Raw genomic sequence first — 21261 nt, 5'->3', positions numbered from 1 at the left:
GCCTAATGTTTAAATAAATTATTTAATTTATCAGGCTTGGTCCACTTAAATTATTTAATTAGCCCAGCCCAGATAATTAAATGAAACGATAATTATTCCTAATAAAATATATTTTGAATAATTATCTTTAAGGATAATTATCACAATATAACCGGCCCGGCCCAGTTATAGTTTTATCCTTATCAGGAGATGACACGTGTCATCATCCTATTAATCCAAGAAGCCTATAAATAGAGGCCTAGAGGAAGAAAGGGAGAGGATTCAGAATTCAGAAGTCTACAAATTCAGACACAAATTCAGAATTCAGAAGTTCAGAGACTCAGAAATCCAGAGACTTAGAATTCAGACACAAATTTAGAATCGAAACCCAAAAGCGAAGAATATCAAGCACATCCAACAACGTGCCGTTCCTCATCAAATTCCACAGTGATTCAAGAACAAGCTCGTGCAGCCCTTGGATCCAACCAACCAAAAACAAAGAGATCGAATCAGAGGACCATTCTTTTTTTGTAAAAAATATTACAAAGGACTGTACTCCACATTCATAAATTAATAAAATTCTATTTTGCTCTATATTTTGTTTCTATTGCAGACTTACAAAATTTGTGTGTACACCATTTATGAGTAAATTTTTCGAAAGATTGATATCTTCCTTGCACTTGTGGTCCACATCATCTTGATTTTGTGATTGTTTTGAGATTCATTTTAGAATTCTACACTAGCAAAGGCGCAAACTAGCATTCATTTGTGGGGTACATGCTTTGTTGATTATTGAATTGGTTATATCCCAATTGGGTTAGTAGTGCGTTGAAAACTTTCATTCTTGATAAAGGTAGATAACAACCCCTTTTCACTAAGTAGCCGGGATTCTAGCCTCATCAAGTACTGAACTTCTCGCGCCGAAAGGTGGAGAGCCCAAACTCTAGGTTAATAATTGAACTTGCTTACAACCAAAAAAAAAAAAAAAAAGGTGAGGACTTCTCCCAAAAGGTGAGAAGTGGGAAATGATTAGATGGAGGTTATTTTGATTTATAGCCTAGTTGATTTGAGCTTGTAAGTCCTTAGGGGTGTTTGAACACTTAGTGCCCTAAAGCCATCTGGTTTGGGAGTCATTAACCTAACGTTCGACCTCATGAATCGCTAGAAAGCTTAATAGATCAACACATTGCACAATGCTTCCATCTTTGATCCTTAAAAAAATAATAATAATAAAATAAAATAAATAAATAAGCGCACCTAGAACAATAAAGTTTTAATAAAAGGTCCACTTCTTATCTTGATAATCGATACTAGATTTGTGTGCTAGTTTAATGATGTGATTAATTCTTTAGTTGGCTAAAATAGCAACATATTTGATGTCGGTCCACTCAAAAAGGATTCTATAGTTGTTTTGATTTGCATGATCATTTTCTTGATGTGTGGAGGACCATGCTTGCTTGCTTGATGTTGAGATTTTGGGAGATTGCTTAAAAATGTTTGAAAAATTACATACTTGAGATAATTTTCTCTCAATACTTGTTTGCAATATTGGTGTCTCTTTTGAAAGAATGAGCTTAATGTTTGTGGGTATCATTTCTGGAAACCCTCACGAGACTTCACTCGTCCACTAGGGGTACCCTAGGGGTTTAAAAGGCTTGTTGCGTGTGCTAACTGCAATCGTGTTCCCTACGAAAGTGGCGTTATCCTTTTATTGCTTTCTAGTTATAATTGTTTAATTGTTCATTTCATTTTTTTACTTTGTAGTTTATTGTTAGGGACTAGCAATATTTAAGTTTGGGGGTGTGATGAGCACTGAAAAGTGCGCTTTTAAACCCCTTAAGCTTGAGTATTTTAGGACCTTTATCTATCTTATTTTTCCATTTTAGTATTTATTTGTGTTTCGATCTATTTCAGGTCAATAATGTTAAAATGGGCTAAAAATGGTTTCTTAAGGCCTTTTTGGAGTCAAACTACGTCTTAGAGATGATCCGGAGCAAAAAAAGGCTGATTTGGAGCAAAAAGAGGTTGATGCTGAAAATCTGCCAAGTTGGATCCATCCAACTCTCAAGTTGGATCGATCCAACTTTTTGAGATTGATCGCAGAAAGAGTGAGGTCGATCGAACTTTTATGAGATCGATCAAAGTCGGATCGATCGAAAATCAAAGTTGGATTGTTTGAACATTTACTGGCAGCGAGCTGTCTTATTCCCGTGCGCGCCCAAAAGTCCACCTACCATATAGTACGAGATTAGATATTTTTGGGGCTATATTCCTAACTTAGTGACTAAGAAAAGGACCTTCTATATAAAGGGAAGTGACCCATTTGTAAAGAAGCTTTTTTCATTTTATTTTGTACATTGTAATTTATATTTCTCTCTCTAGCAAAGTTAGAGATTAGGGTGAGAAGAAAAGGGGGAAGTGGAGGCACATCTCAAGATCCATCTCTAAACCACTCTCTCTCTCCATCTCTAGAGCTTCAAAGAAGAAGAAGAGGAAGAAAAAGATGAAGCCATATTTGGAGCTTGATTCCATGACCACATCCACTTCCTCCATGATTGGCTAGATCTATACTTAGGGCTTGGATGAGCCCTAAGTCTTGTGTAATCTAAAACCTTGTATTTCTATTTTTGGGTATTTATATATATATTGTTGTGATTAGTGCTCTAGCCTTGTGATTGTCGATTTAATTCTTCCTTATGATTCTCTATTTTTATTACATGTTGCCTTATGTGTGATTATTTGGGGAATTGATCTCTATACTAGATTCTCTATGTTGGTTGCATGTCTATGTGTGATTAATTAAGGATTTAGTGATGGCTAAGTATGGGTTTTCATTGAATAGGTTTGTCAATTAAGTTGATGGTTTATACTTATGTTTGATGGGTTTTTCTACAATTTAATTCATGCTTGTAGGTAGGTAGACAATCTATGCTTGCTTAGATATTCCATGGCTTATTATTGTAAATTCCATGATTCTCTAGATTGATGTTATTGGTCTAAGGATTTTATCTAAAGGCCAATATTATGTTTTGATGATTACAAACCATTAATGATGTTTAAGTACTAATGTTTTCATTGAGTGATATATAGTTGATCAACATTCAATCCTCAATGATGAGTTAGAAGATCCATTCCAAGCATTCCAAAGCATTCCAAACATTCAAGCAATGGATTCAAGGAAGTATCAAAGTTGTAAAAAATCAAAGAAAAACTCGAACTTCAAAGATCACACAAAGCATTTCAAAGAAAGAAAGTAAGTCCTCATCAAGCCTAAATGATCATGGTCAAAGAATGAAGAAAAGGATAGATAGGATGGTGAGAGCTTAAGATTCAATATCAAAGTCTTTATGAATACATTTGAAGCTCAAAATCATAGGACTATGCATATCATACATCATTCATATGCTCCTATGTCCATTAGCAATAGACTATGCACTTCATTCATCTATATTGACATATGAAATCTTTGCTAAGAAAGAGTTAGTTCAAGTTTGATAAGCTTTGAAAGAACTCATTACTTAAGCTAGAAATTCTAGGACCATGCACATTAATCATAATATTTATTTTGGTGCCTAGAAAGTAAAGGAAGAGGCATTGAAATTAATTTTTCATCTTTAAAGCCTGTATTTCCATGATTTGGTAAATGCTCTAGGACACAATGCACTTGATATTTATCATCCTTGTATGTCCCTAGACTCTTAGAAATTGGGCTTCAACTGAATTAAACCATACATCTAAGTCCTAGGTGCTAGAAAGATGGCTATCTCATAAAAAGCAATTTTCAGCCCAGAAAATATCCAGACCAGCTTGCACTAAAACTGCTATAACTATTTGTGTAGTTAGAATTTTTACATAAGGCCAGTGGCATTGGAAATATGACTTTGAGCCCTTGAGTTTAGACTTAAATTTCACCTAAAAAGGATTTGAATTGAGAGAGATATAACCATCATAAGATACCTGATTCTGCTCTGCGAAAATTCTGACCAGGTTGCACTAAAACAGCCATAACCATTACTGTGGTTGGAATTTTTGAGCAAGGCCGGTGGCTTTAGAAAGCTGACTTCAAGGTAATAAATTTAGACTCAAATTTCACCTCATTTGGAGTTTCATAGATTAAGTTATGTCCATTTGAAGTCATGCACTTTTTCTATCCAATCCAATTTAGCAGCAGCCTTCATGAAGCAAGAGTAGCCTCTATAAGAAATAGAGCCAGCTCTCTCAAGACCAATGGAGCAGGCTCTATGAAAGATAGAGTAGGCTCTCAAATAATGGAGAAGGCTCCATGCAAATAAAGAAGGCTCCATGAAAATGGAGAAGGCTCCATGCAAATGGAGCAGGCTCTCAAAGAATAGAGCCGGCTCTGTAAAAGACAGAGCATGCTCTCTCAAGTCCAGTAGCTATTTTTCAACGAAAAATGAAGTTTTCATCCAAAGAGTAGGCTCCCAAAATAGGGAGCAGGCTCTAAGAGGCCGGGAGTCGTCTCCATGCAATGGAGAGCCGGCTCTCAAGGCTAGGGAGCCGCCTCCTCTTGTTTACAAGAGCCGGCTCCTTCTAGGGTTTTGAACTGCAACGGAAACATTTTCATTCATTGCTCCCCAACTACTTTTAACAGCTATATTGAGCTTCGAAATTCTACAAATACAGAGGGGTTGTCTGTTGAATAAGTTGACCATTTTAAGAGACATTATATTGCATCAAAGAGAGCTTTTGTTTTCATATCTTCTCCTCATCTCTCTCATTCACTCATATACCATTTGAGAGAGCATTCAAAAACATCATTCAAGTGTATCCAATAGAGCTTTTGGCTCTACCATTATACAGAGCTTTTGTTTTTAGTTTTACTCACTCATAGAGCCTCTGTTTAGACATCAATCTTCATCTCATATACAAGCTTCCATAGCTAAACCAGAGTGAACTTCAGAGAGCATTTAGTGAGCCTTTGCTGAACTTTTGTTCTAGTATTTCATCAGAGCTTTTGTTCTGCATTTTCCTCATCATATCTCATTCATTTCATTCATAGAGTTTGAGCTTCATTTATATTCATCAATACTCTAGTTGTGAGCTAAAAATTGTACTACTATCTTTGAGAGATTCATTGTACACTTCATTTCTATTATAAGTTACTGTAAAGGGTTGGTGTGACCCAAAAAGAAGCCTAGGAGAAGGGTGTTCTCCTAGCAAGAAAGAGAAGCAAGGTCTTGCTTCAATTGAAGGTTTGCTCTCCACCATTAAGGAGACGCTCTAAGGAATTTGGGAAGTCTCAAGAGGGATCTTGAGCCGAGGAGTAGGAGTTTCCGAACCTCGCAAAAATTGTCGTGTTATTGTTTGCAATTTCTCTTCCCTTATCTCTTTTGCAATTGTGCTAAATTGATTACTTTCATATCTTGATTATTGCTTAATTGGTTATAGTGTTGATTAGAAATTATATTTCTATAATTTGCGAAAATTGGCCATTGACTCTATTCACCCCCCCCCCCCTCCTCTAGAGTCAATTCTTAGGTAACAGATGTGTGCTACAATTGTTACTAGTTAGATGGACCATGCTTAAAATTGATGGGTTGTGCTACACTTAGTTTAGGTATACAATTCATTCTTAAATTAGATGGTCCATGCTTAATATTGCAATTGATAGTCGCATTTTGTTCACAACAATGTATTCCCTATTAATGAAAAGCAAGTGGTTAATTACATGAGCTTAGTGGTGATTCCAACACCCTAAGTCCTCTCTTCATATCTCTTAAATCCCTATCTCTCACTAGTTTATTTTAATTGCATTTTAATTCATTGCATCTTAGTGTAGTCAAACAACCAACCCTCCTTTGCAATCTTTTGATACGCTAAAGTCGAAGTTAAATTCCAACACGTATAATCCCTTAGGACGATCCCTACTCACTTTTGCTACGTTAGTAGTAGTGTTGGTAGTAGTTTTTATAAATTTAAACTTGACCAAAAAGGTTTTTCTTGAACCGCACATTCACTACATTATTTTGGCGTTCACAAGCGGCCTCGTCAGTATTATTTGTAGCTTAGTCTGTATTAGTTTCCTTTTCCATTTTGTTTTCTTTTCCCTTAAAATAGTAGACTTGGAATACGTATAGGACTAGGTTAAATTGTGTAAAGCCTATATATATATATGTTATTATGGTCTGTAAAAGGGGGCTGGATTATATACATAATATATATTTCGTATAGAGAGAGAAGAAAGAGAGAACCGTGAGGAGAGAAGGGAGAACTCGGTCGAAGCTCAAGGCTGAACCAAGGGAATAAGAAACGGGGTTTGCTTGTGGGTTAGAATCAGAACAGTGGGAGGTTTGACGGCAATCAGAAGTTACCAGAAGATCTAGGAAGACGGCGGCGAGATTTTAATCCAAAATCTCAAAGACAAGTTCTATATCTTACTCCTTCCCGTAAACCTATGTTCTGTGAATGCCTAGATAATCTCGAGGATTAATCGAACTGTAAAATGGAACTTGTATGCATATTAATTCAAAGGTTTAACTGTATTATGTGTTGTTATTTGAAACTGTTTTATTTTATTAATTGTTTCATCTGTTCATCTTAAATTATTGTTAATAATGCATGCTGGGTTGTTATGAGTTTCTGGGATTATTTGGGACTTAGGACTATTAGAGATCTTAACAGAGAGGGTCGGAAGAATTATAAGTCGCCGAAGACGAGAGTCACAGAAGGCTTCGGACCACGAATGGCTTCGAACCACGGATGGCTTCGGACCACTGATGGTTTCAGACCACGGATGGCTTCAAACCACGGATGGCTTCAGACCACGGATGGCGTTGGACAATGGATGTTGTAGGGTCCAGAACTGTTTTGGGTTAATGAAAGGGATTCTGAATAATATTTCCTGATATATTAAAACTCAATAATGCATAATTTAATCTATATGCTAATGAATTGCACAATATGAAATTTTAAACAAATTTTCATGTTGTTAATGGATATGGAAGAGGTAATTGCTTAATATTTTTAGCAATTTAAATGATTGTGCCATGATCTTTAAATCGGGTATTGGATGCATAATATGGTCATATACATATCAGATTTTTATTATGCTTATTTTGGATTATGATTGATGAACTATTTATATCCGTTCTGTCGATTATATGGATTTTGTGGATTGTATGTACCGGTATGGGACGGTAGTATATTAAAGACGGATTAGTTCAAAATACTAAGTCCTACCTACTCTGGAATAAAGGAATGGATTAACTATAACGTTACATCCTACTTATATTTTGCGTCAAGGCAACGAACAATTGACCGGCACTACCTTGATTTTGGATGGGTTTGTATATATATATATATATATATATATATATATATGTCTATGGTACCACGATATGAGCTTCAGTCTTAGGATCGATGGTTAGGGAGCGTATATACAGTGGGATGCATAACTGGCTATGATGGTAGAGGTGTACCATGTTAGGTCTAAGTACTCATGCCCACTTCAGGTGCATTTTACATATTGCCTACTAGTCAAGTTAAGACCGTCTTGTAATCCAGTGAGAGTCCCGTACTGTGAATATATATATATTCATGGACTAGATAGATATTGTCGAGTTATCTAGGATGATTCTGTGTATCAGGTCTCTATTTGGATTGTAGTTAGAGTAGAACTTGTTCGTGGGCCTAACGCACTTTTATTTATTTTAGGTGTTCAACAGTTCCAGGCTTAGAGCTTGTTCATGTTGAGTAGAGACAGTCACTCACTCCTCCGACGATATAGGATTTCTCTTTATGCTTTAGTTTTTTTTTATTTTCTTTCCGTTTAGTTTTTTTTGTTCTCCAGTTGGGATATTATTAGGGGTCCACTAGATGGATTCCCGAGTTGTAATAATATTGGAAGTTTGGATTATTTTATTATATTTTGAGGATTTATTATTTAGATTCTTTTCAGCTTAATTACTTATTCTTTATTTTCTTACTGTATTTTATGCTTGTTAAATATTAATTGTTTGGTATTCCTCGGGTCTGTGCTCGGACTTGATCACTCGTGGCTCTAGAATCGAGGGGTATCACAGTTCTCATCGTATTCATCACTAGAAGACCCACAACTTAATCAACCATGCTCGTGATGAGCTTTTTGGCGTTCCAACCGTAAGGTAAGTTGTTCAACTTGTCTTCGAAGTTCTTGAAGTTCATCATCTCTTTCATCCCTCAAATCTCCCATTATACGGTTGCCATTTCTTCCTCTACCTCTTCTAGCCGCCATGAAACAAGAACAATAAAAGTCTGCCCGAGAGCGTAGTACAAGCTTTTATACCAAATGATGCGGTTGGATGAGAAGGAAAAATAAGAATTATAGAACAAGAAGACACAACCAAGAGAATGAGTGGATAAATAAGAGAAAATGCTCTAAAATATTATAACGACCCAAACCGAGGGTTCGGATCGTTAACTGGGTTCTTAACCAAACCCACAGGTACACTAGGGGTAAAATGGTCATTTTATAATGTAAAAAGGTAATCCATCCTTAAACTAATCAAATGAGGTTTAAAATAATCATTCTAGTCATTCCATGATGTTTGATGACGTTCTACGGTCATTAGATATGATTTCCCAAAAGCGCCCTTATCAGTTCAAAGGAAATTCCGACATTGTTCCACTAAAACAACTATAATTCTCAACATGAATGGAATTTGAAGATGAGGTTGGTCTCATTGGAAATTTAACTTAAAAACCTTGAAAATGGACTTAAGAATGATCCTATTTAGGTTTGGAACAAATTTGGAAACATTACAAATATCATTATCAAAACATTATATTTAAAGTCTTCCTTCTCCTTTACATACAACACCTATAAATATAAGTCTTCATCTTCAACATTATATTAAGGAGGCTTCAACTTCCAACTTTCAACACAAAACTCAAGGTTGACAAATAAATTAAACACAACTTACTAAACACAAAATACTAAAAAATATAAAGATAAGTAATTGAAAAATAAGTCTTCTCTTTCAAGCCATTTCCAAGATAACCATTGATCTTCCCGTTAAACCACCGCCACCTTAGCATCCATAATTTGTTGACACAACTGTCATGTTTGCACTACATCATGTTGACACGTACAATTTTGTAAGGCAGTTTTGCCAAACTCTTTTTTACTTGAAAAAACCCATTTCTAATCAAAAATGAACCATTTCATTGAAATCTACAACAAAGCTGCTTAGGTACGTTGCATTTCAGCCAAATGCCAAAATCGCTTTTTCAAGATTGTTGAATATTTTGGAATTTTGTTATTATTATTTTTATTTTTATTTATTTTTGTGTCTAAACACTAATTCGAATTCTTCTAAATTTTGAAATTTAGTAGTTTCTACTGATTAGGTATTTTATTCTTCTTCTCTTTTTTTTTGTAATTTACAGAAAAAATTCAATTTTGAGTTTTTATTTTTTTATTATAGCTTTCCTTATAATGTTAGGCTTCCTTGTGCAATTAGAAATCTTCATCATATATACATGTACTTCTGAGAACATAATTATTAGTATTATTATTATTTTGGGTAAATAAATATGCATTGAAGGAGAAAACATTAGAACTGTACATAGGCAATAAGCCCAAAGCAAAACAAACAACAAAAGAAATGCAACAAGCCCAAAATCAAAAAACATATCTAAATTGTCCAAATAGTTGGCCCAATGTGAATATCATAGTTTCAAAATCACAAACCCAGTCCATAAGCATAGGCGAAAATTCATCAACAATATCTAAAATGTCTCAGCAGAGGTTTGGGAATTGGTTATGACAGTTGTGGTGTTGTTTGTGGTTGTGGTTGTGGTTGTGGTTGTGGTTGGGGAGTGGATGAGGATTGTGGAAAGGAGTAGAAGAGGTTTGTGATACCCCTGGATTTCCGGATGCGGGTTGGTCAGGCCCACTCCCGATTACCCGAGGATGTCAAACCAATTAGTAATAAACGAACACAGAATACAATTAAGATAAACAGGAATAAATAAAACTGCTAAAAAAAACTAAAAAAATAATCCAAAACTGAAACCTCAGAATAAAATTTTATAAATAAGAAAATTATTCTGATACATCTAACTTCTCCATTTTTAATACAACTCGGGAATCCATCTGGTGGACCCCTAATAAAAACCAACACTGGAAAACGAACAACCTACGTCGTCGGTAAAATGAGTAACCAAAAAGAAGTCCATTGCTAAACCATGAAGAAACCTCCTACGTCGTCGGTAGAATGAGTAGCCGTCTCCGCTCAGCACAAACAAGCTTTAAAACCTGGAACCGTCCGCTACCTAAAAAATAATTGTGGGTCAGGCCCACGAACAAGTTCTATCCTAACTACAAACCAAACAGAGACCCGATACGCAGATACATCCTACATGTCTCAACCATAGTTATACAGGCTCTATAAAAACAAGAGCCGGCTCCCAAAACCTGCATTTTTTTTTTTACTCTCGGGATCTCTCTGCATCTCTCATAACCATCCATAGAGCCGACTCTAGAAACTAGAAGAGCCGGCTCCATAAGTGCATCAAACAAGAGCCTACTCCATTCACTAAGAGCCGGCTCTATAGAAATTCATTGAGCCGGCTCTATAAACATGTGAGCCGGCTCCCACAATGTTGCCCATCTATATTGCTCTCAGCATGTTTTTGTATTGCATCTCAGTTGGAACTTCCAGTAACATAGACTAAGAACTCAAGGTTCATTTGAGTTCCATTAATTCCAGTACCAACCGAGCTACTCTTTAACTTTATATCAGTGCAGCGAAACTTTGACCAAGCAAGCTTCAGTTTCTCAAATTGATTCGGTCACAGCTATAGCATCACCAACATGATGGCAGATTCCAACAACTGTGAGCTCCATCATTGATGTTAGATACAGGTCTAGACACTTCCTATTTTGAGCTTTTAAGATTGAATCATTCCAGAAAGCTTTCCAAAAAGCAACAGTGGGTAAGCATCTCGGCTAGGACTCTTGTTGGGCATCTTTATAAGTAAGCTTCCTTTATCAAAATTCTCTTTAAAGTTCATATGATTCTTGCCTTTTAAATGATTTTAGTGATTAATTTCTCACTCATCTCAATCTTTAATCCATCACTACTTGCTTCTAATTTATATATTCAGTCATCTGTTCTTAAAATCTTCACTATTGAATGAGTATATGAATTAAATCTCCAATTTCATTTAATGTTAAGTTCATCCTCTAAGGTAAGACTCATTTACTTTTCCTCTTAAATTCATGCCTCTTTGATATTCCCAGTCACCATTATTTAAGCATGATTCTCTCTTTGCACTCTACCTTAAATCCTTCTTTGTCAAACCCTCATAACCCCAGAAATATCATATGGTGATTTGAACACAAATTTTGGGCTTGTTTTGTGAATCTATGCTCTAAATTGTAAGTTTTCCTGTGATTCCATTCAAGTTCCATATTAGGTTTCCATTTCAAGGTTGATTTTATCAATTCCATATCTATTGACCTTGTTACTCAACAATTGTCTTAAGGGGTTTCAAGTATGCATTCTCTTTGCTCTTAAAACTATAGCTGGATGTGCAAATTAAATTAGTTTTTATTTGTACAAATGCTTGGGATTTTAACTTTTACTTCTATTGAATTGCAATTTTTGAGTGTTTCTTGAGCATTCAAAATTTTTATTCTATGGCTTCTTCTTCACGTATAAAGAATCCTTCTCATAGCCAAAATAGGAGTACTCAACTTACCCATGATCATGAATCTGGCCCTAGTGATCCCAATCCTCCTCTAGATGGCATCTGTGTCAACATTCTTCTTATGAATTGAATTCTGCTATCTATAAAATGAAATATTTGCTCTTTATTTGCCCTTTAATTCATTTTCTTTGTTATTTCATGCGATGGCAAGTAACTTTTTTATTCCTCCCATCTTTTTGAGATGACAAATGGGGAGAAAGATGTGTGATTCATTATGCTTGTTATACTTATGCGTATATTGCTTTTCACTTATTTTAGATGCATATTGAAATGGGGAGTCTTATACACTTTAATGTCTAAAATATTTGTTATAAAATCAAGCATGCTATGATATTCAAGATATGCATATTGATAGGGGGAGCATTCTTTCAAATGCAACTCCACTTTGACAATAAACACATCAATGTTTTGTCATCATCAAAAAGGGGGAGATTGTTGGCCTAAGGATTTTATCTAAAGGTCAATCTTATGTTTTGATGATTACAAACCATTAATGATGTTTAAGTACTAATGTTTTCATTGAGTAATATATAGTTGATCAACATTCAATCCTCAATGATGAGCTAGAAGATCCATTCCAAGCATTCCAAACATTCAAGCAGTGGATTCAAGGAAGCATCAAAGTTGCAAGAAATCAAAGAAAAACTCAGACTTCAAATATCACACAAAGCATTTCAAAGAAAGAAAGCAAGTCTTCATCAAGCCTAAACGATCATGGTCAAAGAATAAAGAAAATGGTAGATAGGATGGTGAGAGCTTAAGATTCAATGTCAAAGTATATTTGAATATATTTTGAAGCTCAAAATTATAGGACCATGCATATCATACATCATTCATATGCTCCTATGACCATTAGCAATAAACTAGGAACTTCATTTATATATATTGTCATATGAAGTCTTTGCTAAGAAAGAGTTAGTTCAAGCTTGATAAGCTTTGAAAGGACTCATTTTTTAAGCTAAAAATTCTAGGACCATGCACATTAATCATTATATTTATTTTGGTCTCTAGAAAGTAAAGGAAAAGGCATTGAAATCAATTTTTCATCTTTAAAGCCTTTGTTGCCAAAATTTGGTAAATGACTCTAGGACACAATGCACTTGAAATTTATCATCTTCATATGTCCCTAGACTCTTAGAAATAGGCCTTGAACTAAATTGAACCATTCATCAAAGTCCTAGGTGCTAGAAAGATGGATATCTCAAAAGAAGCAATTTTCAGCCGAGAAAAATTTCAGACCAGCTTGCACTAAAACTGCTATAACTATTTGTGTAGTTGGAATTTTTACACAACGCCGGTGGCATTGGAAATCTGACTTCGAGCCTTTGAGTTTAGACTCAAATTTCACCTAAATTGGATTTAAAATAACTGAGATATGAGCTTCACAAAAAACCTGATTCTGCTATGTGAAAATTCTGCCCAGGTTGCACTAAAACGGCCATAACCATTACTGTGGTTGGAATTTTTGAGCAAGGACAGTGGCTTTAGAAAGCTAACTTCAAGGCAATCAATTTAGACTTAAATTTCACCTCATTTGGAGTTTCATGGACTGAGTTATGTCCATTTGAAGTCATGCACTTTTTTTTATCCAATCCAATTTAGCAGCAGCCTTCATGAAGCAAGAGCAGCCTCTATAAGAAATAGAGCCATCTCTCTCAAGGCCAATGGAGCAGGCTCAATGAAAAATTAGAGAAGGCTTAAAGAATAGAGAAGGCTCAATGAAAAATTAGAGAAGGCTCAAAGAATAGAGAAGGCTCAATGAAAAACTAGAGAATGCTCTACAAAATTAGAGAAGGCTCAGGAAAGTAGAGAAGGCTCTACAAAACTAGAGAAGCTCCACTTTTTTTATTAAGCCGCCTCCATTTTAGAAAAAGAGCCTGCTCCACTTTTTTAATGGAGCCGCCTCCATTTGAAATTGAGCCGCCTCCACTTTTGCAAAGAACCGGCTCCTTTGAGGGTTTTGAATTACAACGGCAATTTTTCTGCATTTATTTCCTCTAACTACTTCTAACAGCTATATTGAGCTATGAATTTCTTTATATATACAGAGGGCTTGTCTGCAAAGAAAACACACGATTTTGAGAGACATTATATTACATTGCAAAGAGAGCTTTTGTTCTCATCTTCTCTTCATCTCTCTCATTTCACTCTTATTCTATCTTGAGAGATTCCAGTAAAGATTAAAAGGGCTTTTGCTCTTGTTTTAATCTTCATAGAGTTTTTGCTCTATTATACTACTTGAGAGAGCATTCAAGAACATTCATTCAAGTGCATTAAAGAGAGCTTTTGGCTTTACCTTTATACAGAGCTTTTGTTCTGGTTTTACTCACTCATAGAGCATCTATTCAGATATCAATCTTCATCTCATATACAAGCTTCCATAGCTGAACCAGAGTGAACTTCAGAGAGCATTTAGTGAGCCTTTGCTGAACTTTTGTTCTAGTATTTCATCAGAGCTTTTGTTCTGTATTTTCCTCATCATCTCTCATACATTTCATACTTAGAGTTTGAGTTTCACTTGATTTCATATATACTCTACTGTGAGGTTTGATTTGTATCAGTTCTTAAGAGGATTTCTTGTACTACAAATTCTATCTACAAATCTGCTGTAAGCCTAGGAGGAAGAGTTTCTCTTAACAAAGAAATTGTAAGGGCCGGTGTGGCCTATGTAAAACTAAGAGAGGTGGTCTCTTAGCAAGGATTCTGTAAAGGGTTGGTGTGACCCAAAAGGAAGCCTAGGAGAAGGGTGTTCTCCTAGCAAGAAAGAGAAGCAAGGTCTTGCTTTAATTAAAGGTTTACTCTCCACCATCAAGGAAAAGTTCTAAGGAATTTGGGAAGTCTCAAGAGGGATCTTGAGCCGAGGAGTAAAAGTTTCCGAACCTCACAAAAATCGCCGTGTTATTGTTTGCAATTTCTCTTCCCTTATCTCTTTTACAGTTATACTAAATTGATTACTTTCATATCTTGTTTATTACATAATTGGTTATACTATTGATTAGAAATTGTATTTCTATAATTTGCGAAAATTGGCCATTGACTCTATTCATCCCCCCCCCCCCCTCCCTCTAGAGTCAATTCTTAAGTAACACTAGGTTTTTCGACGACCTTTGTTGCCGTTAAACCTCCTCTGCTGCTCTTAGTTTACCCACGAGCCAACCCCTGCTCCTCCTCCTCCTTGGTTCAACCCTAGCCTAAGGCAAAACCCTAGATTTCCTCCCTTTATCTCTCTCTGTATTTCTCTCTGTAACTCTCTGTTTTCTTTTTCACTACGGGAATAGAGGTTCTGTATTCTAAAACCCTAAGTCGACATATCATATAGTATTTATAGGCTTCAATTAAAACCAAAACCTAATTCTAAGTCCAACTACAAGTCGGCTAAAACATGAAACCTAAACCCTAAATAATTTTACAGTTATAACAGAACAATTAAAAACACCTATAATTAAACAGTTACACGATAATAAAGCAATTAATTTAAAGAATTCAAATAACACAAATAATATAATTAATTCAAATAATACAAATAATTCAATAATTCAGATCATTAAATACAAATCAATTCACACAACACGTAATTCAATTACACATAAAACAGGAAACCATCTAAACATATAGCCACGTAAGCACCTAAAAATAATAAAATAAATAACGAAAACAACAAAATAAATAATAAAATTTCAATTATATCCCTTTTAAAACTAAGGGTATTACAAGGTTCGAATGGCGTGTTCATAGAAGGAGCTAGGTAGGTTCCAATCTTTTGCAACTTCCTGAGCATGTGGACATGAACATTTCTTGATGGAAAACAATTTGTACCTCACCGAATTGACAATTGCATTAAGTGTCTTAGATGGATCACCACTTAGATTGCGGAAGATTCTGTTGTTGTGTTCCCTCCATATGTGATAGACAAAGCTTGCACGCTAGCATTAGCTTTCAAGTAAGTATTTTACAATCCTTTGCTTTTTGCTTTCAATTTGAAGATGTCCAAATTAAGAAATTTTGCCAAGAACTAGGGTTTGTAGTAAATGTGAGATATATTTTTGTAAATTGGCAAATATCAATAACAAAACAAGTCTTAGTCGAGTTGTAATTCAAGTTACCATATCAAGATCGACATCGACTGCGGAATTTGGAAGGTTGTTCAGAAGAAGGATACTGTTGATCATCGAAACTTTTAAGAAGTCGTTTCCACTTAGGACATAAATACCTACAAGGTATATTTCCAAGTTACCAAAATACAAAAAATCCAAGTTCAAATTGGATTCTGTCAAGTGAGATCCGAGGCCACAGTTGGGAACTGGTTCAAGAAATTGAAATTCGAAGGATTCTATTATGTCCATTGAGACCAGTTCAACCACCTCCTACCGGTACCACTATTGTTTCAATTTTAGGAAACTTTGTCTTAATCAGTTTTGAACTTCCTATTTGGTTTAGGATATTACCAAAAGTCCTATGCACGAAATTTCTTTTATTTTCAGAAGGAATAGGATTTTGAAAACTCTATATTAACCCTGATACACATCTAGGTTTATTCATGGCTTTAACACTACAACTTCGTTATTCATAAAAGCCTTAGGAAAATTATTTTTACAGAAAAACCAAGAGATTTCTCTGTCATCTTTCTAGAACACATACACATAAACACATAGTGGGTTTAAAGTTGTTCAAGTTTGAATTGTTGCTGGGTTTGTTGAGAGAGACGCTGTATTTTTTTAAAGAGAGAAAAGGGATGGAAACGAGGGAATTGGGGAGAGAGAATTTTAGGGTAAGGTTGTGTTCATAAATTATTTCATTAAAACAACTAAATTTTATGACAAAAATATCTTTGAAAGGTCACTTTTTAGCATTTAAGTTCTAATTTAATTTCGCATTATTCAATCATAATGTTCTTTTGAACAATTGTTTTAGGGTCGAGCATCAACGTTTATGGATCTACAACTCCATATTAACATTTTTTTTAGGTTTTCTATTTGGTGTTTTATTTGTGTCCATTTTGATCTATGAAACACACTTGAAAGAGGACTGTTCGGTAAGGGAAAAATAAACTCAAGCAAATTTATGTATCTCATAAAAAAAATTTAAAAAAAAAATTCTTCATTACGTATCAAATTACTGCTATTTGCTCCATTTATCTAAAACAACAAATAAAAGAGAGAAGGCATATACATCTCTAATAACAAGACATGTCCTTCAAAAAGCTCTGGCATCCCTATGACATGAACTACAATACAATTCCAAGTCCACAAGAAAATTACTTTTTAAAATAAATAAAGTCAAACCCAATAGTATATAATCTGTGCTACAGTAAGTTTCAGCTAGGAATTGCCAGGAATTGGTTCTGATATTATTTGTCACGATTCGTCCACCACGGATAAAAAATTCTCACTTAAGAGACATCCATATAAGTGTCATCAAACCTATCCCTTAAGCAATGTAGAACATCACAATCAACTCTCCTCTCGGTGTTTCTTGCTTGATTCAAGAAACTTCTCACTATTTATTACCTTGCATCAATATTTGTTGTTAGAGAGTCTTGTACCATATTAAATACAAATGGAAAAGATCTTTGTATAAAAGGATGGATACACAACACTATCAATAAATTAAATTTTTGAGTAAGAAAGCACTTTATGACTGTATCAAAATTAGACACAATTCTTATATCATCACGTCACACCCCTCCAAAGGGTGTCCCGATTATGCCAGAGTAAACGACCGACATGCGATTTCGGGCTTTTGGGTCAGAAGACGCCCGTCCAATTTCGTACACCTACTACTCTACCCCTCCGACTCACCCAATTTAATAATGGGTGGCACATTAATTTACTGTAAGAGCATTACAATTACTGCATTAACCTGTCTTTGTTGATTTGTCTTCGTAGTTACCAATTTTAAAAAGGTATGTGTAATGTTCCTCTTGGAATGGTACGAAAATCTGGTCATAATATTCTTTTCAACATTAGATGCATGATTGACATGTTATTATTGTGCTATGAATAATTAGAATTTTCACCTCTGGTTGGAGAAATAAATGATTTTTTTTTTTTATTTTTTTTTTTTATATATCAGAAACACATGTTTCTAAACTTATCTTTAAATTCAATGGATTACACACACATTAGTATAAAAAATCCACCTTCCATATGTAATTCTTTGAATTTAGATGAACTCCTAAAAATACAAAATGTGTGTGTATATATATATATATACATATTTGTATGTATTTGTTGAAACACGGCAAGATTTCAAGTAATATGCATGCAATTCCTGAATAAAGAAATGAAAGTAAATTAGTGTATTTAACATAAAGTAATTATATACATATAAATTTTTTTTTAAAAAAAAAAAAAGAGATCCTGTCATACATAGAATCCATTTTAACATATGAGCAAATTGAAAGTGATCAATCTTTCGAAGCAAAAAAATAAAATAAAATAATTAAAAATAAAGATTTGATTTGATTTGATATGTTATCTCGGACACCTGTTGTTTTTGCTAGCTCTTTTCTTGCCTCAGTATAAAATTGGCAAATTTGTTTATACGCAGCAATCAAGAAACATGTTTTAAAAAGTAATCCGAAAGAGAAAACCGTTAAATATTATTAACACACACAAATTTTATATTAACCCTAATATTGAAAAAAATAACATAAACGAATTAAACAAACAATAAAAATGAATTCAAAAGTAAAATAATGCATTACCTTGGAGAGGTTTACCCTCCAATTCCAACATCACTGAAGAAGTTCCCGGACTCCAACGAACCATTTTTATTAGTTCTTGAATTCCTCTGCTTCTCGGACAGTCTCCGTTTTGCCTCCATTGCTTCTCCAAACATCTTGGATTTCCGCGGGAAGGGAGTAAGACTTCCTAACGGTGGGATAGGACGTAGGTGGGCTCAAAGTTATGCCAGCAGCAATAGACGAAGCTCTTGTTAACCTTCCATTCAATGCTAGCCCGAGACTCAACTCAATCTCTACTGAGTCCTCTCCACTGGTGAAATCGAATACTAATATTGCTATAGAAGTATTATATTATAACTAAACATACATATATATATATTAATAACCTGAATTACAGAGACTCCTCTCCACTACTTATCATCATGTTGAAACCAACAAACACTAATACTGATATCGAAGTAATCGGAGACACCTATATTTTGTATAACAATTAACAAATACTAATATTTAATTACAGACGCTTATTCTTTGTAAAACAAACAATAATATTGAATCACGGACCTTTATATTTTGTAAAAAAATATTAACATTGAATGAATCACAAAACTTATATCTGTATTGAGTTAGTACGACGCGGTTGTTGAGTTGGTACAAGGAGTTGATAATAACCTTCAATTTATACAAGAAATTTCGGGGAAAAAGTATTTTTAAAGTTTATACGTGGGCGTCAACTGCAATAGAAACGTGTCATTTGGGTATACAATACTTCATCGATCAGCTTCGCAACAAAAAAAACCCTCGTATTTCGCTTCTAATTCTACAACTAAAGTCTTCTTAAATATATAGTCATTCCTTTTTAATATCTTAAAATATTATTTACCCTCTCTACAACTCTCTAATGTTCTGCACACAAATATAAAAGAAAAAATTACAGCATAGCCCTACTTTAGCACCTCAAAAACAAGTAAATCTTATAAAAAAAAATTTATTCAGAAAAAAAGTCCTACTTTTAAAATTTATTTCCAAATAAGTTTAAATTTGAACTTTGTAAAACTTTTTTCCAGCATTGCCCTTAAAACGTATCCCTTATTTACTTCAATTCTATCTGTTAACTCTATTAACTAGTCCCAAGTTTAACCTTTAATTGACTCAAAATTCACCTTTAATTGACACCCACCGAGTATTTATGTACAGCCAAAACCACCCACTTACCATTCAGGAATAAAAGAAACCGCACTTATACCCATACTGTGCAGAAATTAAAATAAACAAACACTAAATTTTGTGGGCTTAGATAATGGGCCTGAACTATATATTCCGAGTCCGAATTTAATTCGAGCTGGGCTTGGGTTGATATAGATGAAGCCCAACCCAAACCCGAACCCGAAAATATTATACATGTTTATAATTATATTTAAGTTATAAGGGTATAGCAGCGAAGTTGATAGTGTATTTGGGATTTATAAGTTTAAGTTATGAATATAACATTACTTGATTTATTTTTTACACACAAATAATACACAAGCGAGTTAAACCATATTAAAAAGTCCCAATAGAATAATAAAAACCTAAAAACCCTTAAACTAACAAAATTTATGAAGACCTCAAAGCACGTGAACAATTAGTTAAATAGATTGTGAAATATCAAATTTGACCTTACTATTTAATATTAAATTAATAGTTATTATTATTTTATTTTAAAATTACAAAAATGTTCCTTTATGATAGTATTATTTAATGTTAGTTGGGTTTATCTCACTAGATATCGATGGCCCATATATTTCTCACTCCCAATATTGTTTTCGTAATTTTAAAATAATTATTATATCTTTTAATATAAAAAAAAATTTAAATAGCAATATAAAATTTGACATTTCACAACCCATTTAAAATGTCGGTCACGGATTTGAGGATAACTTGATAAGTTGTTAGTTCAGAAATTTTTTTAATTTTACTGTAGATTTTATGCACGATTTTGATAGAATATATAGAGGGGTTTTATATGATTTTAATCCTTAAAATAATAATGGATTACTCCATTAGAAAGGTAAGAATGGATCACTCTTACAATAATGTTGATACAGTTGGTACCTCTCCCAACGCCTGTGTTCAAATTCCCCTCTCCTAATTTGTCAGAAAAAATAATAATGATAATAATATATTTGTATAGATGGACCAATAGTGGACAAAACAGGGGTTAGACACCCCAACGCCCATCAGGCAGCCCATTTAGGCCTACAAAAACACCGTTTCACCATACCGCCGGATGAAAGAACATCGCATACAAAAAACCTAAATCACAAGGCCCACTTTGTCTCAGGGCCCATCAAGCCCATCCACATCATATTTTTATAGGGTCAAGGGTAGAAAATACTATTGAAGTATGCTTGAAGTGCATATCACACCATTCAGGTGCATAAAACACCCTTCAAGTTTCAATTTGGTGCAATTAGGTCCCCCTAACACATTTGAAATCTAAATTGACTAAATTACTCATATTGAATAATTTTATAAAATATATAAAAATAATTTTTTTTTGGTAAAAATACCAAAAAAAGACACTGTTTTTCCCTTCTCATCTCTTATACTCTGCCACCGCCTCCTCTTCCTACTCCCCACACAAGACCTGGTTCTTCTTTGCCTTTGCTTCTTGTCTTTGACTTGGGTGGGAGTCTACCACAACCAATTAGCATCCTCACCCAACCACAAAGACCCACGTGAGATTTTTATTTTTATTTTAATAATTCTATCATTTCTCTCTCTATAATTCATCTTCAACAATTACCCGCATCTTCTCTCTCCTCTGTCGGAAAAACTCTCTCGCCTCCATATATCTCTCAAGTGTCAACAAACGTCACTGCTCTACAAATGACTCTCACCCA

The sequence above is a fragment of the Cornus florida genome, unplaced genomic scaffold (genome assembly GCF_030987335.1).
Source record: "Cornus florida cultivar Cherokee Brave unplaced genomic scaffold, ASM3098733v1 CherokeeBrave_3.0.0_Hap2_Chr04, whole genome shotgun sequence".
NCBI lineage: Eukaryota > Viridiplantae > Streptophyta > Magnoliopsida > Cornales > Cornaceae > Cornus > Cornus florida.
This window is presented reverse-complemented; position numbering follows the sequence as displayed.